General features: G+C 44.7%; 1 protein-coding gene and 1 long non-coding RNA gene across 2 annotated transcripts in view; both read right to left on the bottom strand.

Annotated features, from left to right (window-relative positions):
• The window catches only part of LGR4 (leucine rich repeat containing G protein-coupled receptor 4), a 347,498-nt gene that overhangs the window by 96,720 nt on the left and 224,070 nt on the right, over positions 1-26,708 (bottom strand). The gene's annotated exons all lie outside the window — the stretch shown is intronic.
• Positions 10,723-13,460, bottom strand: LOC147729170 (uncharacterized). Its single transcript, XR_015309205.1, has 3 exons — positions 13,148-13,460; positions 11,348-12,617; positions 10,723-11,289 (listed from the first exon to the last, which is right to left on the bottom strand). It is a non-coding gene; the product is annotated as an uncharacterized LOC147729170 (long non-coding RNA).

Below are 26,708 nucleotides of genomic sequence, written 5' to 3'. Positions count from 1 at the left end.
CGCCCCTTATCTTAGCTTTGTCACACATCACTACCACAGGTTTTTATTAACAAAGTTCAGGTTTAACCTGATACATTTTTATCTGGGTTCTTTTAAGAAATGGCAGAAGCCAGAGTTAGCACCACCGTGTAGCTGCGATGACCTCTCGGTGCAGGACACAATGCACATCGTCATGTTCTGTTCCCACTATCAGGAGCCGAGGAAAAAATATTTGCTCCCCATTTTGAGAGAAGCAGGGTTTACTCAGGTGCGCCCGGCGCTGCTCTATCTACAGCTTGCGTCAAACCCACATTCAACATTTTGTATTGCTAATTTTTTAGTGGCCGCAGCAAGGGCGAAAGCTGCTGGTAAAATTTCGCCTTCTTAAATCATTGTATATTGTACTTTTTTAAACAATTAACTGTATATATGTATTTTTATGCCATGTGTTTTTATTGTTTATGTTTCTTTGTATGACTTGGTTAAAGTCGAATAAAGATATCTTGACTGACATACGTGTTATAGAATTTGACTGACAATTTGCCAGCAGCTGTTCAAGGGTACGCATTTATAGAGGGACATACTTTCGTTGAAGCACTCAAGAAATTGTGCCAAACCGTGAAACCATAGGTCCATTTCGGTTGCCTATTCGAGGCACTGCTTTCAGGATCAGTAGACTCTGGCATGACAATACCCTCGCTTAAAGACACGTTTTGTCTACCGAGTGTAGAGCTGCTCTGTTGTAACAGGTACAGATGTTTTCCACTCGAGGTTGATCTGAGCTCTATGGCTTCTAAAGAAATACCACTGCCGTCTCAGTTACCCCATGCCCAGACAGATATGTAACCCGTACGCATGAACGGCTTTTGACCATGATGAAACCGGCAGATTTCGACAGTGATTAGCGAAGTGTCTGGGAAAACATGAGACCCGGACCTCTTTAGAAAATGACTGAAAAAAACCCACATTTTTTCGTCCACATTCACACGCCCCCTGCACATCAAAGGAATGAGTTTCCAGTGAGGTAATAAAAACGCCACTTGTCAACAAACGTCTCCATTTCCTCGGAGAGCATACATCTTGAAAGGTGCACCACAACTGCAGTCCGAGCACTGTCTTCTCTATTAGCGCCTCGATTTATTTCATAGTAGCCGAAAGCGCTTACATCCGCATCACAATAACCGACATAGTGACGAACGGCCACGTTGCACTCTACCAAGCAACGTTAGGTTTCGGAAATGTAAAGACCCACTCCATGAAGGCATACAAACCAACATAACGGAGCCGCCTCCTCATCTCAAATCACCCTTAGTCACACCATGGGCTTCACTTGGGGGGCGGGACGGCTTGAGAGTCACGTGACTAGAGAATGAATCTATCTGACCACTCCGTGTATAAGTAAGCACTCCCATCTGACCACTCAGTGTATAAGTAAGCCCTCCCATCTGACCATTCAGTGTATAAGTAAGCCCTCCCATCTGACCACTCAGTGTATAAGTAAGCCCTCCCATCTGACCACTCAGTGTATAAGTGAGCACTCCCATCTGACCACTCAGTGTATAAGTGAGCACTCCCTTTAGCCTCTTAACCCATCTCAAATCACCCTCAGTCATACAAGGAGTATCAATTAGGGGGCGGGGCTGCTCGAGTTACGTGGTCGGCGTACTAGCCTATTTGACTTTGGTGTGTTTGAAAAGGTGCACACATTTATCTTTTCCTAGATGTATTAACCGGTGTGTTCCTGATACGAACAAGCACATTCTGAAGTTTTCGTTCGAAGCGTTTTGAGTCAGGGGGTGAAGGGTCGGGCTCTCAGCCTCCTCACTTCCTTCCTCAACCATCGGGAACAAAGGGTCAAACTGGGTGACTTCCTTTCCAACGCCATGCCCTTGCAATGTGGGGTACCGCAGGCCTCCGCTTTGAGTCCCACATTGTTCAACGTTTATGAGGCCCCTCTTGCTAGGCTTGTTAGATCTTTTGGACTGGAAGTGCTCTCGTACGCGGATGACACCCAGATTATGGTCTCCTTGTCCCATTCTGTCGAGACCACGGCCCTAAACTTCCGAAAGTGTATGGAAGCAGTGGCGGGCTGGATGGCCTTGAACTTCCTTAAACTAAATGGGGAGAAAACAGAGATCTTGGTCTTCGGGGGCAATAAGGAGATTTGGTCAGATGAGTGGTGGCCTCGGACACTTGGATCTTGTCCCCAGCACTCCCTCACCGCCCGTAATTTGGGAGTTGTATTTGACACCTCACTTGCTTTTGATAAGCAAGTAAGCAGAACCGTTTCAACCTGCTGCGGGGTCCTAAGGATACCTAGAAAACTTACCCTTTACCTCTCCCCTGATGCCCGGAAACAGGTTGCAGTCGCCCTGCTATCCACGCGACTGGACTACTGCAATGCTTTATACCTTGGCATGAGCACCAAATTGCTCCATCGCCTGCAGGTCGTCCAGAACGCGGTAGCAAGATTAGTTGTCAATGCCCCCAGACGCTCTTCAGGGACTAGGATCAGGAATAGTCTTCACTGGCTTCCGGTGCATGCCAGAATTAAATTTAAAATCCTAACCATCACTCACAAGGCTCTTCATGGTGCTGGTGCTGAGGGCATTAGGACCCTAGTGTCGACCTATATCCCAGGCAGAGCACTGCGCTCCTCGGGTCAGTATCTGTTATCTATTCCACGAATCGCTAAAGCGAGATGGGGTGGTAAGGCCTTCTCTTCTCTAGCCCCCACACTTTGGAATGAGCTCCCTTTGGAACTCAGGGGCCAGGATTCCCTGCTGCTCTTTCGAAAGGGCCTGAAAACTCTGCTCTTTACTGAAGCCTACTCTTAGGTCTCCTTTCCCTGTTACTTATATCAGTATCTGGCTTTTATTCCATCTTTTGCGTCTTGACGCCTCTGGGCAAAGCAGCGCTTACACAAATCGCCATTCAATCAATACGTATCAAAGTTACAGTTCACATCATAGCCAAGTTTTCTCCATTCCCATTCCTGAAAAATATTCTGTGGTGCATCACTGAGGTCAAAGGCTGTTTACTCCCAGGGATGCCAGCAGGGCTATTATCCAGGAGATTTTGGTGAAATTGCATGAGCGGTTCCTAGTCAAAGGAAATTACTGACAGTTGATGTGAAGTTTGCAAGATACTGCGCAGAGTGTGCTCCACAAGAACAGAGCTCATCCAGGAACAGACCTTGTACATACGGAACTTGGCTTTTCTAACTTTATAGAGGAAATAATTCTACAGGTCGAGGGGAGGAGTGAAGGTTGCAGCTGTTGCAGAGGAGTTCACTTCCGGCGGCAGCGGGAATCTCAATGCTCCAAAGAGCAGCAAGAGACACCAAAGTCAATCTCCTCCATCAATCCTATAGGTACACATTTTCATCAATAACCAAATAGCTGCACAGTCCCTCAATTAACGAAAACCTGTAAATATTATCCTGTAATGGAATGTCTGCATCGCTACAGATTACTTATAGTGGATGTCCAAAAATACTATGGTAACCTAAATTATTTTAAATCTTCCAAGCCAGTACAACTAAGTTTTCAAAAAGTTTAATACCTCTGAGCCACAATTTTAATTTTGTTTGCAAGCTGACATTGAACTTGGAGGATTGGGACACAAAAAAGTTAATTTTGGCATAAATTCTCACATCCCGATTCATATAAACAGTAAACACAGACATTTATGCCTGTGCATGGAACATAATTCTAGGGACAATCGGCCAGTATGTTGGGTTGCCCGTAGTCTTCAGTTTGCAGGTTGGGTAGGTAAAACTGTTGCAGAGCTGAGATATGCAAATTTCAGTGGACGCCCTTAGACTTTAATGTTATACACGCACACTACCAAGGGCGAGGCTAGACGAGCCCGCCTTTAGGGCCCGGCCCACGCAACGCCATTAGTCAGTGTAGGTGGACGGCCGCCCTTTGGGAGGCCGGTCAGAAGAAGTGCTTCCGGGGCAGGAGGTGACGCACGTCCGGTGGGGGGCGGGGGCAGAGGCCGTGACCTATTTTGGTCAGTAACGCAGGGATCTCGGTCTCTTCCTTCGCCTACATCGGACCTGCTCTCACCCTGCTGGCCCCATACCCCTCGCCTTAGATTAAGTTTTTAACTCCCACCCACCCGTCCCCTAATGCAGCAGTTTGAAGGTGTGAGTTGCGGAAAAGAGACACTGGACCATTGATGTAGACTTACAAAATGGACGGGAGTACGCCTTGCGCACTACCTAGGCCAGCACTGAGGGGAGACAAGGTAAGCTCTCCGCAGGGGGATGGAGGCCACCGGTTGGGGAGGCTAGGGCGACAGGTACGAGCCTCCTGGGATCCTGGGCAGCCTGGTGGACGAGAGGTGGGGCTCTAGAAATGGCGGACAAGGACCCGAGGGCTGGGGCCCATCACTCAGGGGCGCAGGTGGGTTGCACCTTGCGTGGGCATCTCGGCCTGGGAGATGCGAACCAGAGGGCCCCTTGGTGCTGGGGGAAAGAAGAATATTTTAAGAGCAAATGCAGCTTCAATAATGAACAATGCAATTTCGATGATATGCTTCAATAATAGCTGTTGTTAATGTTTGATAATATGTTTCCTGTTAATCCTCCATTGTCATGCTTATGAGTGTTGTCATTAAACATGGCCTTTTTTACACCCACCTTATCTCAAAGTTTGATTAATTGGTGGGTAGGGCGGACGTGGAGCACGCTGGGGGATCCGGGCCCTAAAGAATTAGTATTTGTTTAAAAGGAGAAGTCAGTGCCTTTTAAGGGGGTTAGCATCTAAATGAGCCATCTGGGTACAGGGGGAGGGGATGTCGCCGCACAGAAAAACAATGTACCTTTGGTTAGACAGGTAAAACAGAAAACTGATTTGCAAACGTACACTTCAGTGGTTTGTCTTCTTTGAGGAAAATCTGCAGAGTGCAGAATGGGAGCAAGGATTACAATCTCAGTGATAAACCTGTGGTGCAGAAATAATCTACAAATTAACAGTAATATTCTGTGCAGTTTGAAACAGTGGAGAGACTGTGTGCAGGTATGCACTGCGGACTAGGATTCTACAGAATCGGGCGCCGGCGAATGTCGTAGGAACAGCAGTCTTCTGAGTCTGTCTGAGGTGCCGTTCAAAAAAGAAAGCTCAGAGGGTCGTGGGTCTCCTAAGGCTAGAACTGGTCTATCTGGTGATAAGGCAGTTTCAGATGAGCTGGCCCTAAAGGCCTGTTTGTAGGCAATGAGGGCAGATGTCTGAAAGGTTGGTGCATTACTACTGTAAGAACTGAATCGGATGTGTAGTAACGAGTTACCAAGACTAGAGTGCCAGGAAAATGTAGTTATTAGTAAGCAGGTTTTATGAAAACACATGCACACAAACATACCTCTCCCTCCCCACTGTCTCCCACATTCCACCCTATGCGTCCCTGTTCCTCACCTCTCTCCCCTCTCACTCCTCGAGGCCTTTGGCCTATATTTCATTAGAATGCACCTTTCACGGTTTCAAATTTCTTTATTGGTTAACTCCGAAAACCAAAGTAAAAAGCCTTAAATCCTACCAGTTTTGCAAAATGTTCTCGCACAATATGCGTTAAAGTTCACAACTTGCCACGAATTTCCCCTAATGGTGCAGCCCCAAAACTACCAAAACAGTTTGTAGCAGAGACTCTTGACGCATGATTTGAGGCGTTTCTGGTTTGCCCTGCTGCCAACATACATCCCCCTTCCAAAAGCAGCTATGCCCTGTCCACGCTTTAAAGGGTTAAACCACGTAGGTGTACCATTCAAAGACGTGTGCGCAGGCACGCATGTAGCATGGAGGCATAATGAAACAACAATAGTCATCGACAAACTGCAACGAACTTTGTTCCTTGTTAAGTGGCACTTCCAAACCGCAAAGATATCCGAGTCAAATACTCCAGGTGTAGCGATCAGATTAAATGACACGAACCGCTGATAAACCCATTCAGTTTCATGAGAGAGCTGCAATCTTATCACGTCTGACTGGTACACCCACTTTGTTAACAGGTGCACAGAGACTTTCGCTCACTCCCCACACAGTCGGCTGGCTTTCAAGAGTGGCGCCCAGGTTAATGCGGTACTAGAAAGGTCGGTACCAGCGGTGGGCGAGCCACTGACTGTTAGGTGAGAGGACCCGGGGTTGGATGGCCTGTTCCCATGAGGAGCAGGGTCAGTACCCATTTACATTAGGTGGGTTTCAGGGACGATTTAGAGAGTTTAGCGGACCTACTCCATTACAACAGCGATGGAGTACCCTGTCCACCAAAGTCAAGTTCTGCCCACCTGATTTTGAGTCAGGAGGACTGCAAGTTTTATACTGAAAGAGTAAAATCGACTTTGTTGGTGCAAATCTTTCTTTGGTGGCTCAAAAGAGTAGGGCCATTCGGAGGTAACCCATCTGTCCAATTTAGAGGGGTTGGTCAGATGTTTTTTTTTTCTTTACTGCTTCTCACCAATAAGTATATACTGGCAATTAGGGACAGTAAAAAGGAAAATTACCCCCACACCATGGGAGGAAACTCCCATGGTGTGTGTGGCAGGTAATTTTTTTTTCTATAAAAACAAGCTTCTGCTTTGAGAGTATCTTTTTGAGAAATAAACTTTGGAACAGTAAGGTGGCCAGCCATCATGTTCGACGGAGCAGTCAAACAATTTGTTCTTACATTGATAAAAACGGCCATTACGGCAGTACCTACCAATGCTTAGATATTATTATTAGAATGTATTAGGTGCGAAACGAATCATCCCCACGGGGATCTCTCAGCGCCACAATATCGGAAGAGTGAAGAAAAGGCAGCAGATTAATGATTAAACATCCAGGTTTCAAGGTGCTTCTTGAACAGCCCCAAGTGGAGACTATCACGGATGTCGCCAGGGAGCTCATTCCAGTAGAGTGATGCAAGATAAGAAAAGGAGCGACCTGACGTTCTGATCTTGTCAATCCTCATTGGGCTCAACAGCCGCCGATTACTCGACCTCAATAGCCGACATTGATTATAGGCAATTAGCTTTTTCCTAAAGTAGGCCGGGCTATGCCCCTGTAGATTAATAAATACTAGACATAAAAGTTTGAATATTGCTCGCTTCCTAATTGGCAGCCAGTGGAGTTGGCGCAAAAGAGGTTCCGAGGGCGAGCGGGATGGACGATTGAGGGTGAGCCGTGCTGCCGTATTCTTCACGACCTGGAGTCTAGAAAGAAGATCTTTTTTAATCCCAACCAGTAGGGAGTTGACATAGTCCAACCTGCTAACTAGTAGTGCCTGAATTAGTGATTTTCTTGCAGAGAGGGGCAACCAGCGAAAGACTTTTCTGAGCATACGCATCAGGCCGAAGCAAGTGCCAGCGATGTATTTCATGTGTTGCTCCATGGAAAGTCTGTCATCCACCATAATGCCTAGGTTTTTCACTCCCTTTTATGGAGTCAGAAGGTCACCTAGCTCCGAAGGCCACCAGTCCGCAGACCAAAGCTCCTCTGCTTTCCCAAACAACAGAATCTCCATTTTAGCTGTGTTCAATTGTAGGAGATTAGCAGTCAACCAGGTCGCCATCATTAACATACACTTTTTGACTCTTTCTCTGGTCGATGAGGGATCTGAATCGATGGTAATGATAAGCTGGGTATTATCTGCATACTAAACGGCGTCAAACCCACAAGATCTAATAATGGGAGCCAGAGAAGATACATAGATGTTAAATAACGTGGGGCTTAAAATGGAGCCCTGTGGTACCCCTTTGTCCACAGACACAGTCTGAGAAGTGAACGACTCAAGTTGGACATTTTGAGATCCATTGGCAAGGGAGCTTTCAAACCATCTGAGTGCCATTCCTGACACCAATCTCTCGTAATCTATCCACCAGAATTCAATGAGAGATGGTGTCGAAAGCGGCCTACAGATCCAAAAGGATCTGCATGGCCTAAGTACCCTAATCAAAGGCCAGCTTGCTCGTGTCAGTGACTTCTGTCAGTGCAGACTCCGTACTGTGCGAATCCTGACTGAGAAGAGTCAAGCAGATTATTCAGCTCTAAGTACTGGGTTAGCTGCTTATTGACTGCGGCTTCCATGACTTTGGAAAACTGAGGGAGAAGGGAGATCGGCCTGTAACTTTGTAGATCCAGCGGATCTGCCATGGCTTTTTTTAATATAGGTCTGATTTGCTCCCGCTTCCATTTCTGAGGGAAGGTGGCTGTGATTAAAGAATGATTACATAATTTAGCAATGGGGGCTGCTAGGGCCGCGACCAGAGTAGTGATAATGAACGGGGGAGCCACGTCTAAAGAGGAACCAGATTTTTGATGAGCCAGTAATGTGTGGACATTGTCCACAGTAATGGCCTCAAATGTTTCTAAGAAACAAGATGTGGAATTATTATACTTCTATGAATCCACCTAGGTTCCATTTGTAGGTTAAAAGTCTAAAGATTTTATCAATCTTTATCTTGAAGTGATTGGCCAGATCATCACAAAGTTGTTGCGTCTGAGGGATGGACGAGTTGTTCACTCTAGGATTGGTGAAGTCTTTCAGGATTTTAAACAATTCTTTGGAAGAATTCTTGGCTTCATTAATTCTGTACCCCAGATGCGATCTTCTGGCGCCGTTACAGTTCCTTAGATATTGTCTAAGGGCGGTTCTGTATGCAAGTTTGTCTGCCTCCTGTTTAGATTTTCTCCATTTCCTTTCCCGCAACCTGCTTTTTCTGTCTTCAGACTATCTTACCAGGGTGTTGGAGCTGATTTTACAACGGTCTTACAGATTTTACTAGGGGCGATCATATCCAGAGCTTTAATAAGGGCACCCTCTAGTAATTCCAGTGCCACATCGCTGTCACACAATTCTGGAGGACTGGGGCTTTAAATGTCGGGAGAAAAAAAAAAGGATAGGGTCACGTTCCTCCACGGTCTCTGCCGACCGAGGCCAGCTTGGGGCTTGGTTAATCCCTTTGATACGTTTAGCGCAAATTTTATCGCCGAGTGGTCTGTCCAAGTCAGGACTATTGGAAGGTCCACTAGTACATCCTGAGTGTTAGCAGAGAAATTATCCAATGTGTGTACCGCTATGCGAGTGGAACTAAATACTTTAGGTAAAAGGCTCAGAGATTTTAGAGCTTCTATAGGCCCAATGGAGTCTGGATCAGAGGTAATATCAAAGTGATGGTCAAAATTGGGATTGCAAAGAGAAGTGCTAGAGTTTCCATCAGCGAGATACAAAAGTCTTTTCTATTGCCCCCTGGGGGATGGTAGATCACTGCTCCGACCCAACTAGGGCCATGCTCTCTGTCCAGTTTAAATGCATACAGCTACAAACTGGGGGAGGCAAAAGAATCCAAGAGTTTAATGCTCAAAAGTAGCCGTGTTGCAATAGCTAGACCTCCCCCCATGCAGACAAGTCTGCAGCGTCGGCAGCTCTCTCTAAATTTGACAGGCAGAGTAAAGGCAGGATGGCAGATGTAAAGTCTTCCACCACCTTCTTTCCTTTACTGTGTCTGCCAAACCCTAAATCAGTCCCTCTATCTAGCTACTGTGGCACAGTAGATGAAAAAATTATGGTTCAGAATGTCACCCAGAGTGATTGCTGGTGGTTAGACTACGTGCAAGCATTCGTCCCACCACATTTTGGATGTTCGATTGCCAGTAGTGTTTGTGGAAACCTTAGACTGACACAGCTTTCTGAGCATACCACTGCCAATATTTGTGAATTCTAAAAAGTAATACATGTGCATCCATTTAACCCCTTCAACGTGGAGCGAATTCACCCGCGGTGCAGGGGGGTGTGGGGGGGGGGGGGATGGGCCACGCGCGCCGCAATACTCATGTCATGCTGCACAGTGGAGCTGTGCTCATGACGAGCTGGACTCGTCATGACTTCGCCCACTCCAATAGAACGCCCGTACAGGCGGGGAATTGGCCGCGCACGGGCAGGCCGCGGCAGTTATGACTAGCTCATCTCGTCAAGAGCACAGCTCCACTGTGCCTCATGACGAGCTGAGCTCGTCATAAGCATGGAAGGGGTTAAGGAGTACTATGATGGATGCAGATTTGCTACTTTTTGGATACCCGGTCACTATATATATATATATATATATGTTCCTGATCCAAAAAGGAACAAGTTAAATCCTCTTAGTGAAATCAGGACAAGAAGAAAAAAAAACAACACAGACATAGCAGACCCAATGTAGAGTCCTGAGATCCATGTCTAAGAAGCCAAGAAAGCATTTATTTGGGGGTGTTGCACCCCAGACACTCCTTGAAGCTATGTCACTGGCATTATCTCTATTGTCAAAGCCATCTGCATGAGACAGAGAAGAGGCTGGTGGGGTGCTGCTGGCTATTCACATTTTCAAAATCAAGAAAGTTAGGATAACGACGTAATGCAAATAGAGATGCACAGTGACAATTATATTAGACAAAAAGTTCCATTCAAATTTCAAGGTTCTCCATTTCTTCACTTTAGTTTCTTTAAAATCTGAAATGTTTAGTTACAGCAAGAACAGCCAATGAGTTACTTCGCCATAAATGGACTTCTACAGGGCTGTAATACAATAAATATGCTATCACCATCTAGACCAAAAAAATACAGCCACTTCATAAGGAAAACATGTTTAACAATGACCTAAAATGCTCAATATTAACTCAAGGACAGACACAATTATTATTAGTGGTTCATGTCATTGTTTAGCATGTTTGTGTTATGTGCAAATTATGTGTAAACATGTTTTCCTTATATTTTGGTTGTATTGTTTTTGTCTATATGGATATGAGATAAATGTGTGCTTATGCTCATAAGCATGTTGCACCATTAAATGGCCAATTTTTTCAATCGTGTATTAATTGGTGTAAGTGTAGATGGTGATAAGTGGTCTTTTAGCAAATGCTAACACACGATTCCATGTCTCGTCATCAAGGACTATGCTTCAGTCATTAGATTCAGGTGTGCGAGTTCTACTCGATCAAATGAATTGAACTAAGAGTCACATGTATAAAAGGTTTTAGCAGTCACATACAGAGAATTGGTCCTTTGGAGACCGCTAAATAGCCTTTTTACATGTACTAACCCTAGTTTGCGACTCTGTAACCTGTTACAGAGTTGCAAAATAGTGTTTGCGACTCTGTATTAGGAAGGGCACATCAAGGGCACCCTTTCCTAATAGTGAGTCACAGGGGGATGTATGAATGTTTTGAGATTGGAATGACATTGCAAAACATTCACAGTTTACCACCTAGTTTAAGTAGGTCGTAAGCCAGCCACAAATTTGAAAATGGTTGGAAAAATGTTTTTTTTTTTTAGAGCAGGCAGTAGTCCCACGGACCACTGCCTACTCTTAAAAAAATGCAACTGAAACATTTTATTTTTATTTTTGAAACGCAACCCATTTTCCTTGAATTAAAATGGGCAGTATTTAAAAAATAAAATAAAAAAGTTACTTTAATTAAAAGCAGACACAGACATGGTGGTCTGTTGTCTTAAGCAGTCCCCCATCCCTGTCTTTTTATTTATTCACAATTGGGGGCAAATTGCGACCTACCACAGGAAAATTGATGAAGTAGCTCAATTGCAACCCCATTTGGAATAGCTAAATGTGTCTGAGACACATTAGTACATCGCATTTTGCTACTTCCTAATTGTGAATCGGAAAAAGTCACAATTTGGAACTCGCAAAATGTAGCAGTCGTACACGTGGCCCTAAGATTACAACTCCCAGGTAGCATTAGATTGTTAAATGAAAACTAGGACTACAGCACGGAGTCTTTGATGAGTGTTGTGTTGATTTTATTATGGGTGGCTGTAAATATCTGCATTCATAATAATACCTTTACATTCAGATGTGGGACCACAGAGGGGGAGGGGTAAGTCATTCTTAAAAGGCGATTTCAGATGTGGTGACAGCACCTCAATGGGCGCAGTACAACCGAGACACAACCATAGAAGGCTACAGCATTGACTTGTACAATCCCAAGTATTTGAAATTCTAATGCAGGCAATAGCAAAAGCAGGAATATAGGGCTCAGGAACGTAAGGGTGTTAGACCTGTCAGCCTTAGGGTGGTCTTCCCCTAACTTTTTGCCTGCTTACATCCACTTCATGCAGTATCTTTTTGTTGGCCTTAGGACTCTGAGCACTTTACCACTCCTGACCAGTGTTAAAGTGCATATGCTTCTTCCCTAATAATAGTAACATTGGTGTACACCTGATTGCAGTTAAATTAGTTTAACTGCAAGTCCCTTGTAAAGTGGTATACCATATACCCAGGGCCCATAATCTAAATGCTAATAGTGGGCCTGCCTCACTGGCTGCACCAGCCACATTAGTAGCTTCAAATCGGTCTCTGGCCTGCCATTGCAGGGCCTGTGTGTGCAGTTTACTGTCACCTTTGGGCAGAGTGCTGTGTACCTAAAAGTCAGGACATATACTTTAAAATTTTACATGTCCTGGCAGTAACAAACAACGACATTTGGTTTTCACTGATGTGAGGCCTACTCCTCTCATAGGCTACACCGGGGATTCCTTAAAATACTTTTTGAGTTGTAATTCTTGATCAGACAGGAGTAGCTACATCATGTTTCATATCTTTAGAATGGTGGTGATAAATCCTCTTTCGTTGTAAAGTTGGACTTGACATTACCATTTTAGAAATGCCACTTTTAGAAATAGCATAGTAACAAGTTGTCCCCGTAGGAATTATTTACATAGTTTTCTTCAATACTTCTTTGTCACTGCAGTGATCTTATAATCATGAAACAGCAAGGAGAATACAGTGAAATACTGTTGTTTTATTTTTTTTTAATGTTTTTATCAAAAATTGCATGGCAACATAAATACTACACAATATCCAAACTTTGTTTCCTTGTAGTATTTGACACCTTATATTTTTTACATGAGGAATAACACTACCATGTGGAGCAGATGAAATTTCAACATATTACATTCATTTGTGACATACTACAAACAATGGTGTAATGAAACGGTGTCATGCGTCAACGTTTCGGTCCCTCGTTGGTTAAAGTAAATCCATCGGACCATCATCAGGACAAGTTGCACATATGCATCAAAAACCTCCAGCCGGAGGTGATGAAGACCAAAACACAAAATGCTGTCCAATCAATAAACAGTTACTTCTGATCACATCCAAAAATGGCGTCTCAAATGTGGTTATTTATCCAGCAAATACACTTTTAGAAATAGGACATTTCTCTACTGTAAACTTTTCTCTGTGTGCCTGCAGCCTGTCTCCAATACACATCTGGGCTGGTTGACAGCTACACTTTGTGCATTCCCTCTGGACAGCTACAAACACAGGAAGGGCTGGCTGTAACAGAGGACTTATAATCATTCATCTACATTCTGATCGCCTTCTTGGGCCGGTAGGGGCAGAGCTGTCTCACACTTTCATCTGAATATGTCCTGTCCTCACATAAAGGGCTGATAAACCACCACAGATAGGCTGGCAGACAGGGTTGGATTGAAAGGGATCCTTGTGCACTGGGCCTCAGAGTCAGCCCTACATGCTGGAACTGTAACACAGGCAAGGGAGACCTAGAACACCTCATCTTTCTGTGTCCGATACTCAAAAGGGTTTGGGGGGGGAAGTATTTGACTTTATAGATAAATCACTCAACTGTAAAATAATAAGAGACTTCGCCTCGCTAACCACGGCATTCATCCGAACCGACCTCCCCTCAGAGGGAGAAAGAGAGTTTATGGACCTACTACTAACTGCTGCAGTCAAGCTAGTACTTAAAAACTGGAAGGATACCTCCAAAACGTCACACAGAGGGTGGCTCAGCTGGATCACCTACCTAGGAGGTGCGGACAACCTGGCACTAAGTTACTCGCCCTTGAAAGTCTCCTCACGGAGCCTATGGGAAACCTTGGACAAGAATCTGACCACAGATGACCCACCATAAAACCGTAATGACTGAATGAACTGTGAACCACTGAACTATATGAAACCTTCGTCATGTTTGTTAGGTATTATCGGATTTGCTTCTGTACTATCATCCTTCTACACCTATTCTCACTTTCCTCTTCTCCTCTTCTATTCTGATCCTACCATCACTGTATAACGAACAAAGGGGTTGCCAACCAAGATGTTTACCATGAACCACTACCCTGTATGCTCACAGCCTGGCAATCCATATAACTATTCCCTTTTGTATTGTATGTATATGTACAAATACCATAAATAAATAAATATATATAAATAAATATATATATGCTTCTGTCATTATCAAAAAATCTGATAAAGGGGGCAATGTGGTCCTGTGGCCTAAACAACAATATGATTTAGAAGCCAAGAGACAATTGAATAACAATGAGTGTTATGAACTAACAACGTGGAGTAAATACAATAAAGCTAAGGACAATTTAAAGAAAGAACTATCCAAAATGAAATCTGAGGGGCTGTTATCGAATGATGAGCATAAGTTTCTGTTCAACACCCACCCAAGGTTACCCTTCCTGTATTTACTACCAAAAATTCATAAGAACACTACTCCGGTTCCTGGATGCCCTATAATCTCGGCGATAGGAAGTATGACGGAAAATGTGGGCTCATACATTGACTTCTATTTACAGGACCTGGTAAGAACTATGCCCTCTTATCTAAAGGACACTGGTGATTTTTTACGGCACCTCAGTAACATAACTTGGTCAAAGGAATGGATTTTATTAACTCTAGATATAGAGTCACGCTATACTAGTATACGTCACGAATGTGGTTTACGCGGTGTTGAACACTTCCTAAATACACGTCCTGCTGAATATGCTATGCACAACAAAATGTTAATTTCCCTTATCTCATGGTGCTTAAATAACAATTACTTTTCGTTTGAAAAGGAACTGTATAGACAGAAGCAAGGGGTGGCCATGGGGGCCTGCTTTTCTCCAAGCTACGCATGCTTGCATGTGGGGTTTTGGGAAAAGCAGGTCCTCATGAAGGAACACAAGACCATGTTTGAAAACAATGTTATTTCATGGCTTCGTTATATAGACGATGTTTTTGTTATTTGGAAGGGCAGTACGCAAAGTGCACTGGAGTTTGTTGAACTTTTAAATACTAATGAGTTTAATCTACACTTCACTTCAAACATAAGTGACACTATGCTAGAGTTTTTGGATGTCCAAATACAGATAACAGATGAGACACTGACTACCACAGCATATAGAAAACCATCCGCTGGAAATGCAATATTACACGCATCCAGTGCTCATCCGCGCCACTTAATAGCCAGCATACCCTACGGTGAATTGCTGCGTTTAAAACGCATTTGCAGCACGCCGGAACAATTTAATATCTGCAGTCAGTTAAGTTTGGAACGCATGCGAGCGAGAGGGTATAGCGAGGACATTCTTGACAAAGCCATGAATAAAACTAATGAGAGACCAAGATCCACCATGTTACCAAGCACCATTGAGTTAGATGCTGGCCCAGCAGAGGAAAATAGTTCCCCAAGATTGATCACCACTTACAGTAGACAGGAACGCAAAATACGTAACATCATGAATAAGAATTGGCCCATAGTCCTTACAGACCCTATTCTGAAAAACACGTTATTAGAACATCCTAGCGTGACATTCAGAAAATCAAAAAACATGGGGAATCTTTTATCTAAAGAGATCTCCACTGGGTCTACTAGTATAAAAACTTGGATGCCCTCCAGTAACGGATTTCGTAAATGTGCTACCTGTAGGGCATGTAACTTTGGAGCCAACACTGCCACCTATAACACCCCGTTTAAAACAAAAGCACAATCTATCAGGGGTAAATATGATTGCCGCACTGAGTACGCTATATACGTTCTCACGTGCACTTGCGGCTTACGTTATGTTGGCAGTACAAAAAATCCTGTATATATGCGCATCCTGCAACACATTCGGGCTATCATCCACAGTGACCCGGCTTATCCGGTAGCCAGACATTTTAAAGTAAGCCACAATAAAGACGTGAATTGTCTTACTTACTTTGTAATTGATCAGGCACCGGCACCCAAGCGAGGTGGAGATAGGGACAAGGCTCTAAGGCAGTTAGAGACAAGATATATTCTTAACCTAGATTCTAAGCATCCTAACGGCCTTAACGACAGGGAGGACATGTTTACCTTCCTGTAATTTGAATTACTGTATCCTGTCCAACACCCCATCCACTGATTCGGTCAGATATGTCACTTGGGTCCATTCTATCACCAGTAATCCGTATGACTACAGCATATGACTTATTGACTATCTGACTAATGTCCCTGAGCGGCCTTTATTGAACCTGTGATTTTATATCTCTCTCCAGTATCACTAGTTTTTGAACCTTTCACATTGCTTTGGTTGCACCTATTTCACTCAGCACTTTATAATTGGAATTTTGCTTTCAATACATCTGGTCATCCATTCCTTTTAGAAGGAACCAATGGCTTAAGGGTAGTGGCACTATCCTTCTGGTATTTGTTCAGCATTAGCACTTTATAAACAGTATGTTTTTATGTAGCAACGTGACATTAAAGTGTGATATTTCTATGAGACAGTGTGAAAAATTAACTCACAAACCAGCTACATTACTAGTATAGCCATTTGTTTGGTGAATCACCATTTGCACAATCATTTTAAACATAATATTTATTTATGTAAATCATCAATTAACCTTGTATGTATATAAGGTCTTTTTTACTATTTTAACATATTTATATGTTATTTATTGGTTGCAATGGTTTTACATATTGAATTACTATGATATTGTAGTTGTACTGTGTGGTTTTTAAGTATTATGCTGTTAGTCTAAATTTGCACAAGTCAAAACGCATTTATGCGGTCATATGTTCGTTGCAAATTGAACTAAATTGAAAATAATCTACTTTAAGTGCAATATATAATATGCTGCTAAGAGTTCAAAGCCATGCTGGCAAAGTTACCAATTTTTCCGTGCACATGTAAAACACTTTACACTTTAAAAAGTCCGTTTTCTATGTTTTGACCATTAGAACACGTGGTGTTACCATAGAAGTAAAAAATGAGTGTGTGCTCTATTTAAAGTGACACTAACTGCATTTCCGTTATGTGATCAAGGGCAGTCGCCTGCCCGAAACGCGTCATGCCTACCTGAACTGCTGAAAAAATGGATAATAAAAGTTCGCTGTGACACTCTGTAAGCCGTGTGGTGGTCCGTTACTTCTGTGGTTTCAACTGGAAACAGAAATTGATATATATATATATATATATATATATATATATATATATATATATATATATTGTTTTGAAACCACAGATGGTGCTTCAAAAAAAGTGTATGATTTAACACTTTAGGAGCGCCTGAACGTTCGAATAACGGGTGCGGCCCCGTCGGCCAACGGTCGTGCGCAGCACTGGCAAGGTAGTGCTCGCGACGACCGTTGGCCGACGGCAGCACTTAAAGGGTTAAACTACACATGCTGTAATTAAACTATCCAAAATCTAAAGGCATTAAACAAAAAGGAGAGGGTCTGAGAAAGATAAAGATTACCAAAGAGAATATGCATTTGAAGGAGGCAAGCAATATCGCAGAAGAGTACTGCTGGAACAAGACCCCATGAGATGATTTTGAAGGACAGCGGTCGTGAACCAACCCAGAATATATTATCCTAAAAGAAATTACTGCACGGCAGACACTTGGCAAGTGTCGTGAAGAGAGAAGAAGCACTGTAAGGGGGCCTTGGAGAGTTGGGGTCCAGCTGAGAATAGCATTAACGTAAAAAAAGCAAATAGAAGGCAAGAGTAAATGTGAGATCCACGTGGAGCATGTGGTATCAAGAATAGTAGAGGTATTCCCAACATCACTGTGCAAATTGTCCTCATCGGATGTCAAATCACTTTCCTACACATCTAGGCAGAAGCTATAGCATTTAAAATAAATGTGGCAACAAAAACAGACATTGCTTCGCAAACGTACATGCTACTCCCAAAGTGGCTCTTGAATGGACACCTCCAAGTCAACACCCCTTTCTGTACACCCACCAAGGAGATGTACCTTCTGGGAGGCCACAATACTGAGATCATTTTTGCTGTGCACTAATAAGATTAAAACAGAAGCCTCGACATATGCACTGCCCAACTTCCCCAAAGGGCATAATATGTGGATAAAACAGGATATACACTCCTAATAGAGGGAGCTGGAGTGAGAGAGTCTGAAACCACTTCCTTCATCCAGGTGTAGATTGGATCCTTGCAGATTCTAAGGAAAACGAGCATGTATAATGAAGATGGGTAAGACCTGAAGAGGGTACATCAAGTAACCCATATGGCCACTGTTAGATCTGGGGGTCTCTAGTTGGCAGAGGTAAGTACCTTAGACCAAGTAGGGACCCTTGCTTCTAGTCAGGGTGAAGGAATACACACAGTAGATAACCTCCGCTCTCCCTCTAGGTAGCTTGGCGCGAGCAGGCAGGCTTATCCCCAAGGCAATGTGTATAATAATTGCACTCAACACAACAATAATCCCCAATCCACCACAAACTGAGACCACACAGGTAAGTATATTTTATAAAAATATATAACTTTATCTAGTTTCAGCAATGTAAATAAGGCAGTTGCACGATAATCACTAAGTCATAAAAAATGTTGCACTTAATTCTTAATGGTTGCACTTGTTATCATCGGGAAGCTTCTTTATCAAAAAGAATGTCTCAAGTCTCTTTAATCAGCCAGTATAAATAATGCCACTGATTGTTAATTAAGTTACTCTCAAAACGAGCAAGGAAAACAATGCCAACGTAAATAATGCCCAGAGAATCAGACCCTAGCGTCAGGGACCCTGAGCGCTCCAAGCGTGCCTCACCGGAATGCTGGGGGGGAGGGGGACTCCCTTCCCTGTGGTCGGTATTAATTTAGGCCCCCAGGCGCACCTCGCGGGGGAACGCTCACTCGCGCTCCAGCCCGGCCGGTCTCAGGACACTCTCCGCCCGCTCTCCGTCCTCCAGGGAGCAGCGGGGAGCAGAGACGGCAGGCCAGGGGCTGGAGCACTCTGACAAATCCCTCGGCGAGGTCAGGTCAATCTTCCCCGGTCCCGGCGGTGATCTCGGCGATTCGTCGGCAGCTTCAGTCGAGGCAGCCAATCCCGTCGCGGCTCTCCAGTCGAGCCCCTCTGAGCGCGAGGCCGCCAACCAATGGCAGCACGGCCTCTCCGATGACACTCAGCAGCAACAGCCAATCCCGTCGCGGCTCTAGTGAGGGGGCTCGGCTCTCTCACCCAATCAGAGCGCGACAGGCTCGATCTTTAGCACGCAACCACTGGGAAGATTCGGGACACTTTCACGGGGGTTACTGACCCCGGGCTGCGACGGTGACACGGCCAGCAATTGTTTTTCAGCGCTCCTGGCGCTGGAGAGGCCCACAAGTCTCCGGTCTGCCACACACACGTGTCGATGAACACGTCGATCTTGGCCACGCAGCAGGCTGGGTCAGCGCGGCGCCCTCAAGCAGATTAGAGAGCAGCCAGTGCGCTAAGCAGGCAAACTACAGGGTTTCACGATATCTTCGCCACACAGCAGCTTCAGGGGGCACAGCAGATTCTTGTAGTCCTTGGGCAACCTTTATGTTCCTGGGTTGCAGACAGGGAGCCAGCTCTTCTCAGGCCCTTGGAGATTCAGGTTGCAGACACAGCACACAGCAAAGTCTTAGCAGTTCAAGCAGGCAGGGTCACAGCTCACAGCAAAGTCCCTTTCTTCTCCTCTCCTTCAGTTGGATAGCAGGATAGGTCAGCCCTTAAAGCACACAGCAAGGCAGTCTTCCATCAGCTCCTCCAGCAGTCCTTCTTCTGGCAGAGGTTCCTCTTGATTGTAGAATCTGAAAATCTGTTGTCAGGGGGTCCTTCTCTTATACCCAAAAAAGTATTTGAAGTCCTTTGAAGTCTTTTGAAGTCTTTGTGCAAAGGGGGCCCCGAGCCCGGTCCAAACCAGTTCTGGGTGTTGCTGGGGGTCTGGGGGTTTTCTGGCTTCCTTCTTCCTCTCAGTATCAGGGACAGAGGTGACAGTCGCCCAGCAGGAGGTGGAGCCAGCTTTGTGGTTAGGCAGGCACAGCCCTTCACTATCAGATGCTATCTCCTCCCACTTCCCTGGCAGCAGATGCTGCCTTTCATCCACGGGCTGGCTCAGATAACCCCCTGGGGGCTCTGCAGACCCTGTCATCCTCAACCCAGACAGTCAATCCACAAACAGTCCCAGGCACACAGAAAGGTTTAGACAAGAGAACAGCCACTTTCTAAAAGTACTATTCTCAAACACAGGATTTAAAAACCACCTTTCCTAAAAGATGTGTTATTAAATTCTGAGTTCAGGGAAATCACTCACTTACGTCCCATATTGTTCCTATGGGAAGATAGGCTGGTATCCATTGGGACCAGCCTCCCCCATGTTAATATATGGAGCAAGATAGCCTTGCAGCAGTGAGCACACAAAATGGCTGCTGCTCACTACCAGAGCATGTTACCTGCACTAGGACATGCTCTACCTTACCCATGCACTGCACCCTGCCCAGGGGGGTACTTTGAGCCTTCCATAGGGGTGACTGATGTGCACAGACAGGGAAGGGTTAGGCCCAGCCAGTGGGGACACTGGCCAGGCGAACATGGCAGTCCACTGACTGCACACAGGCCCTGCGCTGGCAGGCCTGGGACACCAATTTAGGCCTACTCATGTGGGTGGCGCAATCTGCGCTGCAGGCCCACTAGTAGCATCTGTCATCACCAGCCCTGGCACACATAGTGCACTTTACTAGGGACTTCATGGTGATACAAATATGCCAATCAGGTATACCCAATCAATATGACAATTTACAGAGGGAGTACTTACACTCTGACACTGATCAGCAGTGGCAGAGTGTCCAAAGCATCTAAACCAGCAAAAACGAAATCCAGCACAGCATCAAAAATACATGAGTCAGAGGCAAAAAGATGGGGGAAAAACCACGCCAAGGATGTCAGGTCTAACAGACACAATATTGCCCACTTCTTTCTTTAATGGGGAAATAATTGTATCTTCAATTTATAGACATTTCTGCACCTGCACTTGCTGAATGATTTCAGCTTCTGCAACCTATATTTCGAATACTGAATGGCAAATGTTCCTATACTATCCAAATGACTACCTTTTGTTAAGGGACTTCAAGTGGTAGTATAGACAAAGACTGCCAAAGCAAAGCAGTAAGATGTATGGCCACAATGCTAGTGCCCCATGTAACAGTCAATTGACAAGTTTGAAGACTGAAGACCTAAGCCTCCATTCATTTAGAGGTCAACGCATTGAACATCAATAGTTAGGTAGTAACACTTACAGTCCCTGGAAATGCCAACACTTGAGGTATAAGCATTATGTAAAAACAGAATGGACAATTTCAACATAAGGTCATAGTTGAGCTGATGAGGGGGGGGGGGGGGGGGGGGGGGGGGTGAAAGTCCATGCAGATATTAGAGAAGTGTATGCTGAACTATTAACGTAATTGGTTTCTGCGTGTTTTATTTGCTTTGTTCCAGGCTCAGCAGAGGAGGGCAATATTAGTTAAGGCTTTCGGATCGCAGGTGCGATGTACCAATATTTATGGTGAATATTTCTAATTATCATTTTCACATTAAAAAGCAATGAATACACATTAATCCTAACATCTACATTTAATATCTGGGATTTTGCTTAAAACTAATGGTAATTTAGTGAACTTTGGATGCGCCTTTAATGTATGAAGCCCTGTTCTTCCGTTTAACATGAGGAGTTCAATCCCTTCCTTCCTTACCAGCCTCCATGCAGCGGACCTCATCAGGTACCGCTGGTTGGCACGCTCTTCAGTGCATTTGAGCGTTTCCCTCTTCCCACCCTAGTATTCTTTTTCTTACTCCGACGCTTTACTGTCTATTTGTTTGCCTGCCAGTGGTGGCTACTCCATAAAGAGTGGTAATGTGCTGATGCTGTGAAGTGTGCTTTATGTTACAGTTCTTTCCTAGACAACAGTAGCGAGAACTTTATAAAAAGGCAGAGATTACCAATATAATGGGAATGCAAGAATTGCACTACTGTGCCAAGACTCCCTTTAATCCAGAAAGAATTTAACCTTTTAAGTCAGAGCAAGATGTACGCTAGAGGTGGGCTTTAACATGGCAAACAGTCTCAATTCCATCAGGAATTAGGCCCATTTTGGTAGCACGAGTACTACACTGGATAGTGTAAAATCATGGAAAGAATCACCACCATTATAATGCGGAGTGCATATTCTCAATTACATCACAACTCTCTATTCTTAAGTGCATCCTTGGATTTGCTCCAAGAGTTGTTCAATCCTTACTGCAGGTTTCTGCTACATTAGTGCCAATCGAATTCGCCTCTATGATCTGAATCTTTCACATCAGCCATCAACATTGCCAAGGACTATTCACATTGTGGATATTCTGCAGTCTGCTGCCTCCTGGAAGCTTAAGCTAGGTGACTGCTCAAACTAACACCTCCAAAAGCAGCCTTTTTGGAATGGGCCCACTAATCTGTGTTGCGCTCTCTTACAAAGCTAAGCAGCACCCGTGTTACTTTGCGGGATGCAGTCACTGTCCTTGAAAATAGGGTAAATTGCTAAATTGTAAACATCATTTACAAATTAACAGAACAAAATAACTACGAATTTAAAAATAAATAGTACCACCGGCACTTTCATATTCTTAAACTATTATATACCCCGTCTGTTTACTATTTCAAGATGGACGAATGTCTGAAACCATCTCATGCTCTTAAAACATTTCAATGTGTTAGAGACATTCTATTGGAAAGATAGCTTTACCCATTACAATCAAAATAAGCAGCAAAATAAAATGTACTTTAAGAATCATATAAATGAAAATGTGAATGTTAGAACTGGGGTCTTTAGTTGGCAGAGGTAGGTATCACTGTACAAATAGGGACCCTTGCTTCTACTCAGGGTGAGGATGGAACACTCTTAGATAACCTCTGCTCACCCTCTGGGTAGCTTAGCACGAGCAGGCAAGGCTTATCAAATTCAATGTGTGTAAAGTATTTGTACCAACACTCACAGTAACACAGTGAAAATACCACAAACTGACTCCACAACAGTTTAGAAAAATAGAGGTATTTAATCTAAACTACACAAGACCAAAACAACAAAAATCCAACATACACAGTTCAAGAATATGGTTGCAAAAGAGTTCTTAAAGTTGCAATAAAATAATCCACAGTTGCGTGAAAAGTTCACAGTTAGTCATACTAGTAATGAAACCTATAATGCTAGAACTTCAGTCAGTTATACCCACGCACCAATGTGGACACCTGCTTGACTCAATTTTTTCGAATTGGGAGGGAGTGGAGGTCTCGCCCCCTATTATGGTGCCATGGTCAGACCACGGATTTATCCCTTTTAGGCTGAATCAAGGCTCAGTACAACGGGAGGAATTGAAATCCCTGCCCCCGAAACGCAGGAACTAGAAAAAATTCAGTCAAGAAGCTTACAAACTGGCACTGCTTAAAGAGGCGCCACCACCAAGTGATACCTTAAGAGTGGCTTGGAAGGTTCATGAAGAGTGGATGGTGAAGGCCTTAGATACGGTTGCGCCTTGGACAACTAAGGCATGGGCCAGGCGGACTAAAACTGCGCCGTGGTTCAATAAAGAGCTAGTGGATGCCAAAGCGACGTGCAAACGTATTGAACGCAGATGGCGTAAAAACTATGACTTAAAGTGTAAACAGCAATACAAAGATAGTCTGAAAAAATATCACAGACTTATAAAAGCAGCGAAAGGTGCATTCTTGAAGGAGAGGATAGAATCCGCAGACAATCCTTCTAAGGAGCTGTTTACTATATACAAAGAACTCACGGCCCCAACTAGGATAACAGCCCCAGACACCTTTTCCGAAGTGATCTGCGAATCTATTGCGGACCACTTCGTGAATAAAGTGGAGAAAATATACGCCTCCTTTCCGGCTGAGACTGAGCGGCTTACAGACCGATCCAATAAAAGTACGACACCTGTTAAGGGTATGTATCTAAAGTGCTTTACAGTACCCCCCAGACAGGAAATGCGGAGACTAGCGAATAGTATTCAATCAGGGTGTCCCAGTGACGCTGTTCCACCTAAGTGCTTTAAGAACCAGCTAGAGGTGGTAATTGATCACATTTGCAATATGGCCGCTCTCTCATTCAAGGAATGTCACGTGTTGGATGAATGGAAGAGGGCTCAGGTGATCCCCCCCCCCCCGAAAAAGAAAGCTAACCTCCCTATCACTCAGCTTGCGAATCTCCGCCCTATTTCTCTTCTCTCGTTCTGTATGAAAACAGTGGAAAAAGTCGCCAACACTCATGGAATTCCTGGAAGAGGGTCAACGTCTGCACCCGTCTCAGTCTGGGTTCAGGGCTAGATATTCAACTGACACAGCCCTTCTCTTCTCCACAGAGATGCTTAGACAACTAGTAGACGAGGGACAGACAGTAGCATTGGTACTATTAGACCTGAGTGTGGCGTTTGACACCGTATCACATGCCGTGCTGCTGACCCGCCTTACAGAAATGGGAGTGGTAGGACCGGCCTATGACTGGCTGCGATCCTTCTTAAAAGATAGAACTTTCCAAATTCACTGTCCTCCGTTTAAATCTTCCCCCAGATGGTTAAAGCATTGTGTTCCACAGGGCTCAAGCCTGAGCCCGACACTATTTAATATATATATATGGAACCCCTGGCTAGAATTGTGGCACCGTATGGAGTGGACATTGTAACGTACGTTGATGATATGCAATTGATGATCACCCTAGCCCAAGGCCAGAATGAGGCAGCAACGAACTTTGCCTCCTGCCTCAAGGAGGTATCTGTGTGGATGAATGTCAACTGTCTACGCATTAATGGCGATAAAACGGAGCTATTGGTGATTGGTAGAGCTCCCACAATCTGGTCATCAGCATGGTGGCCATCTGAGTTAGGGCATACACCTTCCCCCTCAGAGACGGTAAAGAACCTAGGTGTCCTTTTGGATTCCAGCCTATCCTATGGACAGCACATTGGAAGGCTAGTGGGTAAATGTTATGGAGTCCTTAAGACCATACGTAAAATACTTGATTACTTGCCCATCGACACCAGGAAATCTTTAATACATGCACTGGTCACCCCCCACCTAGATTATGGAAACTCCTTGTTTCTTGGCCTGAGTAAGAAAGGGTTACAGCAGTTGCAGCGCGTACAAAATCAGCTGCCAGATTGGTCCTGAATCTATCTAAAAGAGCCTCAGGGAAACAGGCTCTTAAGACTCTCCACTGGCTGCCCATGCAGGAACACATCGTGTTTAAAGCACTGTGCATCACACACCGTGTAGCCGAGGGGAAAGGGCCTATCTATCTTCAAAAGCTCCTATCTATCCATCGTCCAAGACGTAACTTGAGATCATCAGGGAGCATGCTGTTTCAGGTCCCTCACATCTTCAAAGCACGAATGGGAGGCCGCTCGTTCAGGTACCAAGCTTGCAAAAAATGGAACGAGCTCCTGATTGAACTCCGTATGGAACCATCGGAGGTAAGATTCCGACTTAAACTGAAAACGTACCTCAGGGCACTTATTAGTTCCCCCTCCCCCGTTGTTATGCTAAGTACAGAAGGTCTTGCATGCATGCTGGATGGACTGCTTCCATAGCGTGGGGACACACTGTTATAGTGTAACCATGCGCTCTACAAATGGTTTTATTATTATTATTATTTGCGTCACGTTTAGCCAACAGTACCTTTAAAGGCGACAAAGTTCCAAAACAAACACTGGTGCGGTGGAAAAGAAGCGATGCATCACTCCTGAGACCTTGGGGAGGCGATGCGACAGCCCCGCTGGATGTAGTGGGCGTGATGCGGTGACTCCGGTCTGTATGGGGAGGGATGCAACCTTGTATGGATTCCGGTGCGGAGGTTCCGTAGTGAAAGAAGCTTGCAAAGGCACAATGCGATCTTTGGAGTTGCGATGATCTCTGGGGCGACGATGCGCGGACCAGCGGGGATCTTCCTCTCGCAGCTCCTCGATGCGATGGCTCTGCGACAACACTAGCAGCGACGTGATGCGGTCCACAAGCAAGCAGTACGATGATCTCACCCAGTGATGACAGGTTCTGCAACGACACTTGCAGCGATGGTAATCTTCCAGCACCGGTCTGGTGCGTCCCGCAAACGAAGGATGCGATGACTCTGGCAGCGGAAACAGGCGCTGCTACAATCTCGGCCTTCGTGGCAGCAGGAATTTCCTTGCACTGCCGGGGATGCGCTCCTCAAGCGAGTGATAAGACTAAACTTGAAGAAAGTCTTTAAAAGCTTGGTTTTCAGCTTCCCAACACAGGTACAACTTCCAGAGGCACCACAATTGGCCCAAGCACTCTAGGAAGGACAGAACTCTCTCAGCAGAGTTCAGGAAAGCTGGGGGTGAAGTCCTTTTGTTCCTGGGACTTCTTAACAGGGAGCCAGCTCTCCTCAGGCCCTTGGAGATTCCTTCAAGCAAGGGGAAACAGCACCAAAAGCAAAGTCCTTCTCCTATCCTTGGCAGGAAAGCAACAGCAGGTCAGTTCAGCAGAGCAACAGCAGGACAGTCTTCCTTCTTCAGTTTCAGCTTTCTCCTTGGCAGAGAATCATACTTGATTCCAGGATGATCTAATTTTCTGTAGTCAGGGGCCCTGTACTTATACCTTTAAAATTCTTTGATCCCTTTGTGCAGGAGGGCTCTGACCCCGGTTTGAACCAGTTCTGGGTGTTCCTTGAGCACTTTGTTTTAC

This window comes from Lissotriton vulgaris, chromosome 2_2 (genome assembly GCF_964263255.1).
Source record: "Lissotriton vulgaris chromosome 2_2, aLisVul1.2, whole genome shotgun sequence".
NCBI classification, from domain to species: Eukaryota; Metazoa; Chordata; class Amphibia; order Caudata; family Salamandridae; genus Lissotriton; species Lissotriton vulgaris.
The sequence above is the reverse complement of the archived record's forward strand: the minus strand, read 5'-3'. Positions and strand labels throughout refer to the sequence as shown.